At 47.3% G+C, this 13,981-nt stretch overlaps 1 protein-coding gene across 4 annotated transcripts in view; it reads right to left on the bottom strand.

Moving 5' to 3' along the window:
* Positions 1-13,981, bottom strand: part of RAI1 (retinoic acid induced 1) — a 309,205-nt gene that overhangs the window by 159,133 nt on the left and 136,091 nt on the right. For all 4 annotated transcript variants that reach the window (XR_003570211.1, XM_027874447.1, XM_027874446.1 and 1 more), the window contains exon 2: positions 12,900-12,993. The gene's annotated coding sequence lies outside the window, so the exon portion shown is untranslated. The remainder of the gene's footprint in view (positions 1-12,899; positions 12,994-13,981) is intronic.

Below are 13,981 nucleotides of genomic sequence, written 5' to 3'. Positions count from 1 at the left end.
CAGACTCAGCTTTCAATTACTCCCACTATCCACTGATTTTGCTCACATGCAAAGCAGGAGAAAATCATGAAACTGTGCTGACTGGATCCACTAGGAATTTATGTTACATAATCTCAAGCCAGCCCTCACTGTAGAATGGTAATCCGTTTACACCTCCCTAACTGACTCACTACTCCATTTACCGAAGCTGCGCTTCCAAACCTTTTCATCTCTCCTTAAACATTTCCATGGTTTCCCCTACCTCAGCCCTCCCAGCTGGTAACCTTGACTCAGATTTTACTGAAAGAAAAAAAAAATTAGGCCATTCACCTAGAGCTCTGCCTTCTCCCTCCTTCTCATCTCACACCACTCATACGCATTTTACAACTAGCTCCTCCTTCCCCCCTGTTTCATGAAGAGGTGGCCTCTCTTCCTTAGCCAGGCAATCTCCTCTGCATGTCCAAGTGATCCCATTCCATCATATCTTCTCTAGCTGATTGCCCCTACTATCATCTTCATTCTCTCATTAATCCTCTTCTTGTCTATTGGTTGCTACCCTACTGCCTACAAACATATCCGTGTCTCCTTAAAAAACCCTCACTTGATGTAGCCATCCTTGCTAGCTATCATCCCCTAACTCACCTCCTTTTTGTAGCTAAACTCTTTGAAAAAGTTTGTCTCCTCCACTTCCTTTGCTCTCACTCTCTTCTTAATCCTCTTCAGTCTGGCTTCTAACCTCATCATTCAACTTAAAAAACTATCAAAGTTACCAATGATCTCTTTGTTGCCAAATCTAATGTCCTTTTCCCAATCCTTATCCTTCTTGACCATTTTGCAGCCTTTGACATTGTCAGTCACCCTCTTCTCCTTGATACTATCCTTTCTTTGGTTTCTATGATATTACTGTATCCTAGTTCTCCTATGCGTTGGACCTTCTCAGTCTCCTTTGCTGGATCTTTATCCAGGTCACTTCCACTAACCATAGGATCTCCCAAGGGTCAGCCCTAGGTCCTCATCTTCTCTCTCTATACTATTTCATTTGGTGATGTCATCCACTCCCGTGGATTCAATTACCATCTCTATGCTAGTGATTCTCAAATCTACTTATTTAGCCTATTATTATTACCTATTACCTATTAATACCTACCTTGAAATGGATGTTCTATAGACATCTTTAACCCAATAAGTCCAAAACTGAACTCAGTGTCTTTCCACCCAAATTCTCCCCTCTTCATAACTCTATTATTGTCGAGTACCATCAACCCCACAGTCACACAGGTTCACAACTTAGGTGTCATACTCAATTCACGCCCCCCCCAAATCCCATTCAATCTATTGCCAAGCCCTGTTGATTTTATCTTGGTAAAATCTCTAGTATATGTCCTTTTCTCTCCTCTGACACCGTCACCACCCTCATGGACTATTGTTATATCACTTCATGCCTAAACTACTGCAGTAGCCTACTGGTTGATCTCCCATAAGTCTCTCCCTATTCCAGTCCCATTCTCAATGAGCTGTGAAATTGATCTTCCTAAAATTCAGGTCTAACCATCTTCCCTCCATTTAATGAATTTACAGTGGCTCCCTCTCACCTCTAGCATCAAAATTTAATGTCCGTTGGTGTTTGGTATTTAAAGCCCTTTATAACTTGACCCTCTACTAACTTTCCAGTCTTCTTACTCATGCCCACTTTAGAATCCAGTGATACTGACCTCCTTGTTCTTCTTTGCGCAAGACACTCCATCTCCCAGCTTTGAGCATTTTCACCGGCTGTCCCCATGCCTAGACTTCTCCCCTTGTCTTTTCTCTGTCCCCCTTAATGCCTTGCCTCTGTTGATGACCTCCTTTTTATCCTGTCTGTATATTAGTTGTTTTCATGTTGTCTGCCCATTAGACTATATATATCTCTAACACTTAGCATAGTGCCTGGCACACAGTCAGTGCTACATAAATGCTTGTTGGCTACTGAATACTTAAGTATTCAGCCATACAAAAACTCTTTCAAAGCAACTGGTCCGATTTGTAAAGGAAACACATCATAAAACTCTAATTACAGTCTGAAAACAAAAGAAAAATACTAAATACTAGTGTAGCAGGGGGTTGATCACAGATTCCTGATTAATTGAGTCCCCCTGGTCCACTTGACAAAATTGCAGGATATGAGGGCTAGGTAACAGAGAGAACCTGGGTAGAGTCATGCTTGTCAGACTTTGAGTGACTGAATTTATATGGGGCAGGTAACAGAGACAATGAGATGAAAGGATAGGTTCCTTTCAGACTCTGGCCCATTTGTTTCTCATAAAGGGTGTGCCCATTTGGACATTGATTGGCTCATTTACATATGAAATGGCTAGGAAACTAGGTGAGGCTTGGCAGAGACAATGAACTTTCCTCTAGGGAGAGATAGCTTTGGTGAGAGTTTAAAAGAAGAATCCAGCTATGGAGTCAGTCAACAGAGAAAGCAGTTAGCTTGGGAGTGGAGAAGACAGCTATGGAAGAACTCAGTATTCTTCACCTTTTCCTTTGTGCCTCTTGAAGAATGTAGCAAGGGAGGAGAAGGGATTTCTTTCTCCTCCTCCTCTTCCTCTATCCCACCCCCACGACGAGCAATGGCATTTTGCAGCAGAAGTATGTGGACATAGGAGACGCTGTACCCGGCACAGTGCAAGCCTGGAGTCTAGCTGTAGCTAGAATGAACAAGTTCTTGAGAGAAGTCAAGAGTTTAGTGCCTGGATTGGGGATCCTTTTCGGGAGATGGTAGGCCACAGAACTAAGGTTCCTGCTAATTCTAGGGAAGGGTTTCTGGCTCTTTCTGGGAAAAGACATTGTATTACCTAGGCCAAGATCTCATTGAAGTCAGAAGCTAGAGGCAGTGGTGACTACAGCTAAGCAGTGAGGCAGCATCCAGCATAGACTGAGGTCAAGGTCAGTGGGAGAAATGTAAGAATGTCAGCTCTATTGCATCAGATGTGTGAATTGCTTCTTTTTGCATTTGTTTTGGTCACATGAGTTGCCTACATGTATGCCTCTCAACTTTTGAAATTTATGTGTTTACTTTTTCTACCAATGTGTATTTGTAGGAAAGTCCACCCTACATTTGTGGGGGATATATTTTGAATTGCTACTATTCTTACTATCCTATTTCAATAAGTACTTTTGTGTAGCCCTAATTGTGTCTTCTAGCTGACTAGAGTAAAGGTAGATACATCAATGGGGCTCATGAGCCATAGTTTTAAAAGTTCTCTTGAGGAACCCAGCCTTCAAGTGCAAGGTGGAAGGGTAGCTCAAAGTGGGTGCTACATTTTCTCTCAAGGATCTCTATAATACTAGGGCATCTAAAAATGAGAATCCCAGAGAAGTCTCCAAGATTTTACCAGAGGCCTGGACTACTCTCAATCCCCTAGTAAGAGGTTCTAGCTCTGAACTCATCTAGATGGAGTTTATCCTTGTGGGGTGGGAGTGAGTTAGTCATCTCTTAATTTTTCTTTCTGGCTAGTTGTTCCCATCCTGAAGTAGAACTCGGAGGAGAAATCTTTAAATCAAAACTTAGCTATGGACAACTCATGTCTTCCCCCAAAGTAGGTAACTGAACCCCTTTAGAAACAGTACTCAACGTACAAAATAGGTATCAAATATGTTAGAAATTTACCTTTATTTCCTTTGCTACTGAAAATATTTAATACAGAAAAGAACTCAAAGGTATACCTTAACAGATACAGAAAAAACATCACACTTATTTACTTTCTTGGGAGGAAGGACAACTTCATGGCACTGCTGAACAGATTTTTAGGCTTTTCCCATTCACTTCAGACCAGCCCAGTTTGAACCCTTCACAAGGTCCAGATCTGGCCAGTCAGGGCATGGGTTGGGTTTTCTTAATCCTTTCAGCATTAGCATCCTCCGGATGATGGTGCTTCTCCTCTGATAACTGGTGCTGTTTCAGGAATCACCTCCTGGTGAATAGCCAGCACCTGACTCAGAAACTCTTGACCTCTTGACCTCACAAGGTTATTGTAAAGACTGGAAACATCCATTTCTCAGGATCTCTGGTCACTGGCCTGTGCTTAGGGAAAAAAGGAGAAAGTAGAAGGTGGCCAAGGACTCAGGCTCACCTAGGCAAGCACATGTGGTCACTGCCATATGCTTGATGAAGTTACAGGCTGTAAGGGGCAGGCATTGTCTCCTGTAGACACCATTGCCACTGGAGGTGGAGAGGAGGAAAGAAAAGTCCTTTCTACTCCCACCCCCACTAGAAGTCCAAGAGTACTAGAAGAGTCCCAGTTCAAGTAATTTCTCCTCACTTCCTCTTGTAGCCCACCAAGTGGCCAGTTCCTCCTCATTCTATGGCCAGTCATTTTTGAGGCAACTCCCATCATTGGTGACCAATCAGGATGTATCATCTCGTGACCAATTAACATGTGACTCATATGTCATCTCAACAAGGCATACGTCTTTCAGCAAGAGGCCAGAGCACATGTTATACATAAAAGAACCAAGGCATATGCCCAGCTCCATGGGAGGAACCCCAGTTCAGGAGATCACGGGGGTCTACCTGACTATCTCTATTATACTCTCCTCACAGTTAAGTATCTATTGTCCTCAACAAATCAACTGATTTGCTTTTTGACAATTCCAGGTAGCTCTAGGGAAGTATGGCATAGGGAAGCTCAAGCATTGTCCTTTCAAGCACCTCCACCAAGATATTGTATCAAAGTTTCTCAACAAAGCCTACATGGCCCAGTTCTTGATAGACTCCTGAATGTCATGCAAAGAGTCACAGCAGTGCATTTGGAAAGGGGCCAGAGCGTATGTCCTAGAGAAAGTGACCAGAGTACATGCTCTTGATATGTACCAGAGTACATATATAATTTCTCAGTAGGAGAATCCCACAGACCATTAAGCACCCCATTATATAAGTATATCCTAAATACAGGCAAAATAAATATGTTAACTTGGTGGGGAAGGGACAAGTAGCTGGGAGTAATCAGGAAAGGCCTCCTATAGAAGACAGTACTTCAACTGAGTTTTTAAGGAAATGAGGGGTTCTAAGAGGTGGAGGGAAAGAGGGAAATCATTCCAAGCACGGGAACAATCAGTGCAAACTCACGGAGACGGGAGATAATATGTGTGACGAATAGTTCAAAGGCCAGTATGGCTAGACTATGGGATACAAGAAGGGGCATAATGTATAACAAGACTGGAGAGGTAGATTGGGGCTGGGTTATGAAGGTTTTTTATCAGAAAAGTCAAACAGAAGAGTTTATATTTAATCTTAGAAGAAACTGGGAGACATTGGAGTTTATTGAGTAAGGGTCAGAACTGGGCTTTAGGAAAACCACTTTGGTAGTTGAGTGGAGGATGGATTGGAGAGTTAGAGAACAGTTTGAGATGAGAGGTGATTAGGAACCGAACGAGGGTGGTGGACATGTGAGTGGTGAGAAGGGGGAAGCATGTGAGGGCATGGTGGACAAGATCTGGCAACTGACTGGCTCCGTGGGGTGGGTGAGAGTGAGGAGTCCGGGAAGGCTTTATGGTAGAGGAGCTACAACACTGGAAAGAGAGTAGTGCCTTCGACAGAAATAGGGAAGTTTGAAAAAGGAGTGAGTTTGGGGGAAAAATGGAAGTTCTATTTTAGATATGTTAAAGCTACTAAAAAGGACTTTGCCCACCATCTAGAAAGCTGCTGGCCCAGGTTGGCAAGTAGTTAGTGAAGGAATCTCAGAGCCTTCTCCGGAAAATCCCTTCATTTGAAAGATGGAATGAGCCTCGGACTGGAAATCTGAGTCCTGGCTATGCCATTAACTTGATATATCACCCTGGGCAAGTCTCACTATCTACCTCATTTTCCTCTTATGTGAAATGTTGGGGTGATGGTGGTGAAGGTTGATTAAATAATCCTTAAAGTCCCTCCCAACCCTGACATTCTCTCTCTCTCTCTCTTCTGTCTTCCTCTCGCTCCCTTTCTCTCTCTCCTCTCTCCCTTTCTCTCTCCTCTCTCTCTTCCCCTCTCATTCTCCTCTCTCCCCCTTTCCTCTCTCTCTCCCCTTCTCTTTCTATCTCCTCTTCCCACTCCCTTTCTCTCCTTTTCCTCTCTCCCTTTCTCTCTCTCTCACTATCTCTCCCTCTCCTCTCTCTCTTCTCCCTCCCTCCCTTTCTCTCTGTATCTCTATATCCTTCCCTCCCTCTCTCCCCCTTCCTTTCTCTCCCCCCCTCTCTCCCTCTCCTCTTCACAAGTGGGATGTGCACAGGAATGGCTCAATCAAGATATAATAATTTTTAATTAACATGTGGATCATTTCACAGGCTGATCTCCTTGGAGACAAAAGAGAAGATGTTCTCTTAAGATTTCCCTTTGCCTCCCCTCTTCTCCCTTCCCTGGCCCCACCAAGGACTCCCTGATTTCAACCATATATCTTCAGCCTTGAAAACCACACAAAAAAAGCAGATTCGTGATCTTTCCCTTTTTCCTTGGGGTACTAACACACACACATGCATACACACATGTATGTACATGTACAACCTCACATACACATAAATATATAGACACAGACTTACACGGACTGAAAGACAGGTATATAGATACATACATATGTATACACAAAGATCAACAGATGAAAACACAGATGTTTTGCAGTGTGCTTGCAGATACACGTACACAATTTCACACAAATTGACATTTATACAGACTAACATATAGAGACACACAAATGTATGTAATTATACAGAGAGTCACAGACTAACATACAAAGATAGGTCCACACTTGTAAAAATGCAGGTATACACATATACATACAGAGACACAACTGCAGATGTATACAGATGCACACACAAACAGGCACACATATCCATACAAAGATACCCATCGACATGCAAGAGAGATACACATACAAAAACACAGAGGCAAAAGGAATGGGCTGGAAGGGAAGGAATAGAATGTTCCTATCCTCTTATGGTAACTCAAGACAAATGTCTTTCCACCTCCCCTGAAGCTGGCCTGCTGCTCTCCTCCCCAGGAGAACAGGGAACAGAGGGCACTGACATTAATACCTGGCCCAGAGGGAATAGGGCGAGGGCCTCAGTGCATGAGAATCAAGTGTCTCCTTTCCCCCTTCCCCCAGACCTAGTCAGAGCCTAGGAGAAGTCAGCAGTGGCCCCTTGGGCAGTCACTCCAGCTATTGATTGCTTGCTACAAGCTCTCTCATGTCCTTCTGCTGCTTCTCACTTGTTTTCTTCCATGGACTGGCCTTTGGCAACTGCTACTGTAAAAGGGCCAGCCTGACAGAGTCGGGCCACAAGATACACCCACTGCCTCCTGTTCTAATGATTGCTTTGGGGATGAGGGAGTGAGGAGGAAGGGTCAGGTTTCAGTGATAAGAGAGCTTAGCTTGTTCCAGAGGAGGGCTTCCTTTTTCTATTTTCCCCCCTTCTGTCTCTCTCTCTCTCTCTGTCTCTCCTCCCTCTCTGTCTCTCTCTCTCTTCTATCTTCCTTTCTTCTCTCTCTCCTCTATCTTCCTCTCTTCTCTCTTCCTCTCTCTCTCTCCCTTTTTTCTCCTTCTCTCTCGTCTCCCCCTTCTCTCATTCGCCTTCTCTCTCTCCTCTTTCCCTCTCCTCTCTTCTCTCTCTCCTTTATTTTTCCTCCTCCATTTCTTTCTTTCCTTTATATCTCTCTTCCTTCCTCCACTCCTTCTTTTCCTTTCTTCCTTTTGAGTCTCTTCTTTCCACCACCCCTATCCTCTACACATCACTTAGGAAGATTAACCCCTTTGGCCTCACCCTCTCATGCTCAGTGAGTCCCTGGACCGAAGATCTCTAAACTCAGAGGAGGAAGGTTAAGAAGCCATTGCTTGTCCCAAATGGCCCATCTAGATCGATGCCTTTCTCTAGGTTATGAATGGGCAAACTAAGAGGTGATATGAATCATCACAGCTGGATTACAGCCATCTATCCCCTTGTGGTCTAAAGCCCCTTGGTCTAATCACTGGATCCCATTCCCCATTCAGTGGGCTTGACTATTTTGATTCCAACATCCCCCAACGAGGGCAAGCTCCCAAGTTTAGATTTCCTCAAACAGGAGCACAATAGTCAAAGACCCAGGCCCCTAGACGCACCTCACTGGGCAAGACTCTCCTGGCTCTATCACCTTCTCCTCCTGTAAGGCAGACTCTCACTCCACCTCCCAGTCTCTCAGTTTTCTCCTTTGAGAAATGGGAAGATATTCTCCTCCTCTTCCTGGCATAGGGAAAAGGTTGCAATGAGACTCTAGACCCTCTGCAGTTTGCAGGAGGAAGGAGTGGGATGGGTGTTGGATGAGTGCCCAGGACTATCATTTGGCCTGAAATCCTTCCCAGTTCTCAAGCTGGGGTGAGAGGAATTTCAGAGGAATTGCTGCAACATGGTCACTGACAGCATACCATTCCTTTTGCAACTGAAGCTCCCTCCACAGCCCTCTGGATTGGTATCCCCACCCCTTTCTTCACTCTTCTCCTTTTGCAATTCTCCAGGCCTGTTGCCTGGCCTGGGCTCTCAGAGAAAATAGGAGAGATCCTAGAGGCAGTTGAAATCTGGCCAGATAATCTGCACACACACACACACACACACACACACACACACAATTTTCAGAGTATTCTGACAAGAGCAATGTACTGGCAGTCAGAAGACCTGGATTCTAGTTCTGGCTAGGCCACTTCTAGCTGGATGAACTTGGGAATGTCTTAACTTCAATTTCCTATAAAATGAGGATAAAAATAACTTCCCTCCCTTGGGGATGGGTGTTAATGGGATCAAATAAGATGTTTGTGAAAGTATTATGCATATATGGGATTATTGCATATACGCATACAGATACAGACACATACATCTTTATACATGAACACAGAAATATATATACCTTTGTAACAATACAGAGGGAAACATTATGCCTACACATAAGCATACACACACCCACATACATACATGATCACACATGATAAAACACAAATTTATCCATGCACATTAGCATACACAAAAGTATACACATATATATACCTATCACACATATGTTTTCTCTCTGAGGATCTCGGTCTTAGCTGAAAGGCAGTGCAGGGATGATGAGGTTCAAGGGATGATGAGGAAAACCTGGGAGTCCTTTGGGATCAGTGTTCCCAATCTTAAGGGAGAAAAATGATGGTTCTGGTCTGGAGTGAGCCCAGGGCTGGGAGCCAGAAGGACTGGGCTCCATGCCCAGGAGACAATAACTCACACAGTGACCTTGGGAAAAGTCACTGCCCTGGCCTCAGTTTCCCCATCTGTGATACGGTAATCCTCCTTTTCTCTCGTCCTTCAGAGAAAAGGATGAGAATGAATGATTTCAGTGGCTAAGGCCAAGTTTCATGACCAAGGGAGCTGGATACAAGCTGGTAGGACAGGGCAGCTTGTGGATGAACCACAACCAGCAAAACTTTGAGAGTCTGTCCCTGGGGGTGGGGCTCCTACAGATCTGGCCTATTCCTTGGCTGAGAGGGGCCCCCAAGGGTATGGAAATGGGACACTTTCCCTCAACTAACAATTTTCAAGACTGAGCTGAGGATGCAGGTGGGAGAACGAATTAAGAAGGGGTGGTGAACCACAGTCACAGTCAGGGTGGCAAGGTGGGAGGAGGGAGCTTATTAGAGAAGCTAAATCTTGCGGTCCCTAAGCAGAAGAATCTACTCTCTGTCTGCAGGGTACTCAAATACATCTTCCAGAGCAAATCAAAATAGCCACCTTCTAATTACTGTAAAAAAAAAAAAAAAAAGGTGGTGGGGGGTGTCTTCCCACCCTGGGTTTAATTGAAGAAACTTTGAATTCACCACCTTTTAGTCCTTCCTTCCTGCCCTCCCCTCTCCTCACTCTACCTTCCACCCTCTTCAGCCCTGGCTCTTAAACCTTGTAACAGTGTGTGGGAGAGTGCCCGGGAGTGAGCCAGTCAATGGGTGTTTGTCAGCCTCCGAGTCAGCGCCAGGAGAGCCTTCCAGATTACCCCAGGGACCAAAGTTGGTGGGGGAAGCCAGTCAGTAATGCTGGGGAAAGCAAGGCTCTTTAGTGACTTCTTTCCTCTTTGAGGCTGTCCATGGCGTTCATGTTCATTTGATTTTTCACCTGGAAATGCTCTGTGTGTGTGTGTGTGTGTGTGTGTGTGTGTGTGTGTGTATTGGGGGGGTGGGAGAGGTTGGATAAGGCAGAGACACAGTGATTTTCCCCGAGTCCCTCTCCAACACTCTGGGGAGGTACTATATGTCAGTGTGTGGGGCCAGTCAGGTCAAACTCTGACTTTGGGGGCCAGTTAGCCTCCTGGGGTGTGTGTGTGTGGGTGGGTGGGTGGGTGGGTGGGTGTGGGTGTGGGTGTGGATGTGTGTGTGAAAATGAGAAAAAAAGAATCCAATATATGCCAGCCCCTTCCTCCTCTCCTGCAACTAGAGGGGAAGAGCTTTTTTTGGCTAAGCTCTCATCCTTCCTGTTGGAACCGTTCCTCCCCCTCCCTCCAACACACACGCACACGCACACACACACGCACAAGGGAGAGCCAACCCGGCCATCCACGGCCAGATCATCTCATGAAACCTGTGTGCTGCCCGGTGGGGGCGGGGGAGGCGGGAAAGGGAGCGCCGACGTCCAAAGCCTTGCACGGCTCCCGAATCACAAAAGCCTCGCGCACCGAAAAAGCGACCCCTGCTGATTGCGCGTGGATCGCTTAAGCACTCGCATCACGCGGCGAGCTCGGCCCCTGTCTGAAGCCCGGGAACAGCCTGGGGCTCTGGCTGCGAGTTATTCGCCGCCACCCGCTTAAAGGAGGAAGGGGGAGTCTGTTAGGGGAGGGCTTCGGGCGGGCTGGGGCCGGGCAGTGGATGGGAGAAGCGGAACGCGTAGCATCCTGAATGCAACCCCGCCGCTCCCTCGGCCGAGTCCAGCTTTACCTCCCATTTTGACTTTCATCGGAAAGAGCTGCTCTGGGAATCTATTAAGCCCAATTTAAATCGACTCTCCGCCCCCCTGGTTCCTGCGCTCGCCTCCGGTTCTCTCCCAGCCTTCCTCGCCCCCGCCCCTCACCCCCTCCACCAACCGCGGGCGGAGGGCAGGCCGCAGTCAAGCGAGGCTGAGCAGCTCCGAGCTTCAGACCTCCTCCCCTCGTCTTCACCACCCCCACCCTGGATCTGGGACCAAGCCGACTGCGTGTCTTGCCTATGGGGGTTCGGGTTCCCCGGGCCACCCTCTTCGGCCTGCCTTAGGGTTCCAGGCTCGCAGCCTTTCAGGTTGCTTTCTATCTGGATTGGCAATTCTAGGCGATGGTGATAGCCAGCTAACGAAGTTCCTTGCGCCTTAGCTCTGGGCGCACTCTCCACCCCCCTCCTCCCTCCCGCTCCCGTTCCAGGGACGCCCGCCTGAGTCCCCTGTGCCCCTAGGAGCCGAAGTTGTCTTCTCTTATTCCCCCCAAACCCCTGCCCCTCCTTGGGGAGAAGGAAACCCGCTTGAACTGTCTGACCCTCACCCCCCCCAGTCACCGAGGCTTTTCCTGTGCAGTTATGCATTATTGCACTATATAACTGCTTACACACAGACGCACACACCCTCCCCTTCCCAAACTCCTTCATACTGCATATGATTTAGAGGTTTCCAATTATTTCATTCATTTCCACGTTCTAAAAGCACACAAACACGCGTTGCTGACTCTGGATTGACCGACTGGCACCCAGATTCTGGGTTTTGATTCGGAGCCAGGAAAAAATTGTGACCATGAGAGCTTGGGGATTTCATTGTCACTTCAGTCTTTGAGCAGAGCTGTGTTGTGTGCGTGTGTGTGCGCGCGCGCGCGCGCGGGTCCGCGCTCATGTTTGAGAGCTGGAGGGGGGGGGCGTATTGGTCCTTGGGGACCCGCGTTTGCAGAAGGAAATTCACTAGGATGAAAGAAGGTGGTGGGGAGGCAAGGGGTGGGGGGGTGGGGAGCGAGGGTTTGAGAAGTGTTTAAAGCCCTGCTCTCTAGCGGGAGTCCAGATTCAGAGACAGCTTGGGGGAGGGAGGAAGACTAGCGCGGAGAGCGGAGGCACGACCTCAAATGGTTGAAAGGAGGTGGTTAGAGTGGTGCCTTTAGCCCCAAAGCATAGACCAGAAGCGGGATCCAGTGGCGTCGGCAGCTGGGACATCAGGGTAGGTAGAGTCACAGGTCCACGGTAAGTTTAAGAAGTGCCAACCTGAGCGGGGCAATATATAGTTCAGGGCCACATAGACTGGAGGCGGGGATAGGAAAGAATGGATTAGGGGACGACAACAGATCGGCCGCCCACGATAGCAGCGCCCGGGCTGGCGATAAGAACAAGGACCCACAGTGCTCGTCTGACATTCCTTCCCTGGGAGCTCCGGGGTCCAGTGCAGGCAGTAGTCGGGCTGAATTTTCAACTTCTACAAAACTACCGTGTTTTTTTTTCCCCCCAGCTTTGGGTTCCCCAGCGACCACATACTTCTTACCTCTTCCCACGACCCCAACACAATCACAAACCTCCTCTTCCAAAGTCTCAGCCCTGCCCCTTCAGTCAGCTTCACTCATTCAGGCCAGTGAGACAGAGGTTCCCAAGACATTTTTTTTTAAACAAACTGAAGAGGGGGAGGAGAAGGGGGGGTGGTAAAAAGCAACCAGACACCCTCAAGCAAAAGAAAATCCCCTAGAATTCCTCTTCATACAGGGGAAGCCAGCAATCACCAGCTGCTTTATGAAAACCCAAAACACCGAAGAGAGGAAAATACACAACTCCTGCCACCCCTCCCCCAAATAAACCAGCGTCTGGAAGCTGAAATCTACCAGACAAGAGGGCTGCAAGTTCCAGCAAGAGAATGACAACAAGAAAATCGTAAACTCACCAAGTTCCATGAATTGAGAGGAAAAAAGACAAAGATAATGCTTGTAACGATACCTGCTCTGGTCTTCCGTGATCTCCGGCGGTGGGTCTGTGTTTTCTCCTCTCTCTTCCCTTCTCCTCTTCCAGAACACAGCTGCCAGATTAGATCCTTGAGAAAAAGATGGGAGAAATGGCACAATACTCTCTCTCTCTCTCTCTCTCTTTCTCTCTCTCTCTCTCTCTCTCTCTCCTCTCCTCTCCTCTCCTCTCGTCTCCTCCTCCTCTCACACACACTCTCTCTCCTTCTCTCGCCCTCTCTCCGCTCTTCCTTCTCAGCAACCGTTGCCAGCTCCTTCAGTAGCCATTACTCATGGGCCACTGGGGGATATAAGGTAATTAGAAACGGCCCTATAGCATCCAGCCTGAACATTTTAATGTCAGGGGTAGCAGTGTTGTTGGGGTTTGGCTGCAGGCGGCTTACATACACACCAGACAGGAGAGTGGTGGAGCTAGGGAGGGGGTGAGAGGGATGGGGGGTGGGAAAGGGGGAGGAGAAGGGGGAAGGTCTGTGTGTGTGTGTGTGTGTGTGTGTGGAAAGAGAAAGAGAGACAGAGGGGTTTGATCTCACTATGGAGACATCAGGTCATAAGGTAGAAAGCTGAGAGAAGCTGGAGGAGACTGGTGGTGTTATGGGTTTTATTTTTAATTTATTTTTTCTTTAAAAAAAAAATTCCCCGAGAAGGTAGCAAGCTTGTCGGTGTGATCTGTGCTGTGTGTGTGTGTGTATGTTCTGTCTCTGCCAGGAATAGCAATCAGCAGAAGCGGCGCACTGAGCGCAAAAATACTAGCGTGAGGGGTCAAAAGAAAGCTGCAGACATTTTTTGGTAAGGGGGGGTAGAAGGTGGGTGGGAGGCTTAATCCTGGAAAGGAAAAATGGAACTCAGGGGAGGGGAGGAATATGCTGGATGCTTGGAGTTGTGATCTCCCCTTCCCCCTTTCTTCAAATCACATACACACACACACGCACACACACACACACACACACACACCACACTACAGCCTATATACACGTCTCCTGTCTTAGACCCTAATAATACCCAGGTCCTAAAGGCGGTCTGGTTTAAGGGAGACTGCCTAAGAGGGGCGGGGGGGGGGGG

Source organism: Vombatus ursinus, unplaced genomic scaffold (assembly GCF_900497805.2).
Source record: "Vombatus ursinus unplaced genomic scaffold, bare-nosed wombat genome assembly UNPS02014807.1, whole genome shotgun sequence".
Classification (NCBI taxonomy): Eukaryota; Metazoa; Chordata; class Mammalia; order Diprotodontia; family Vombatidae; genus Vombatus; species Vombatus ursinus.
Note: the sequence above shows the minus strand (reverse complement) of the source record. Positions and strands in the feature narration are given on the sequence as shown.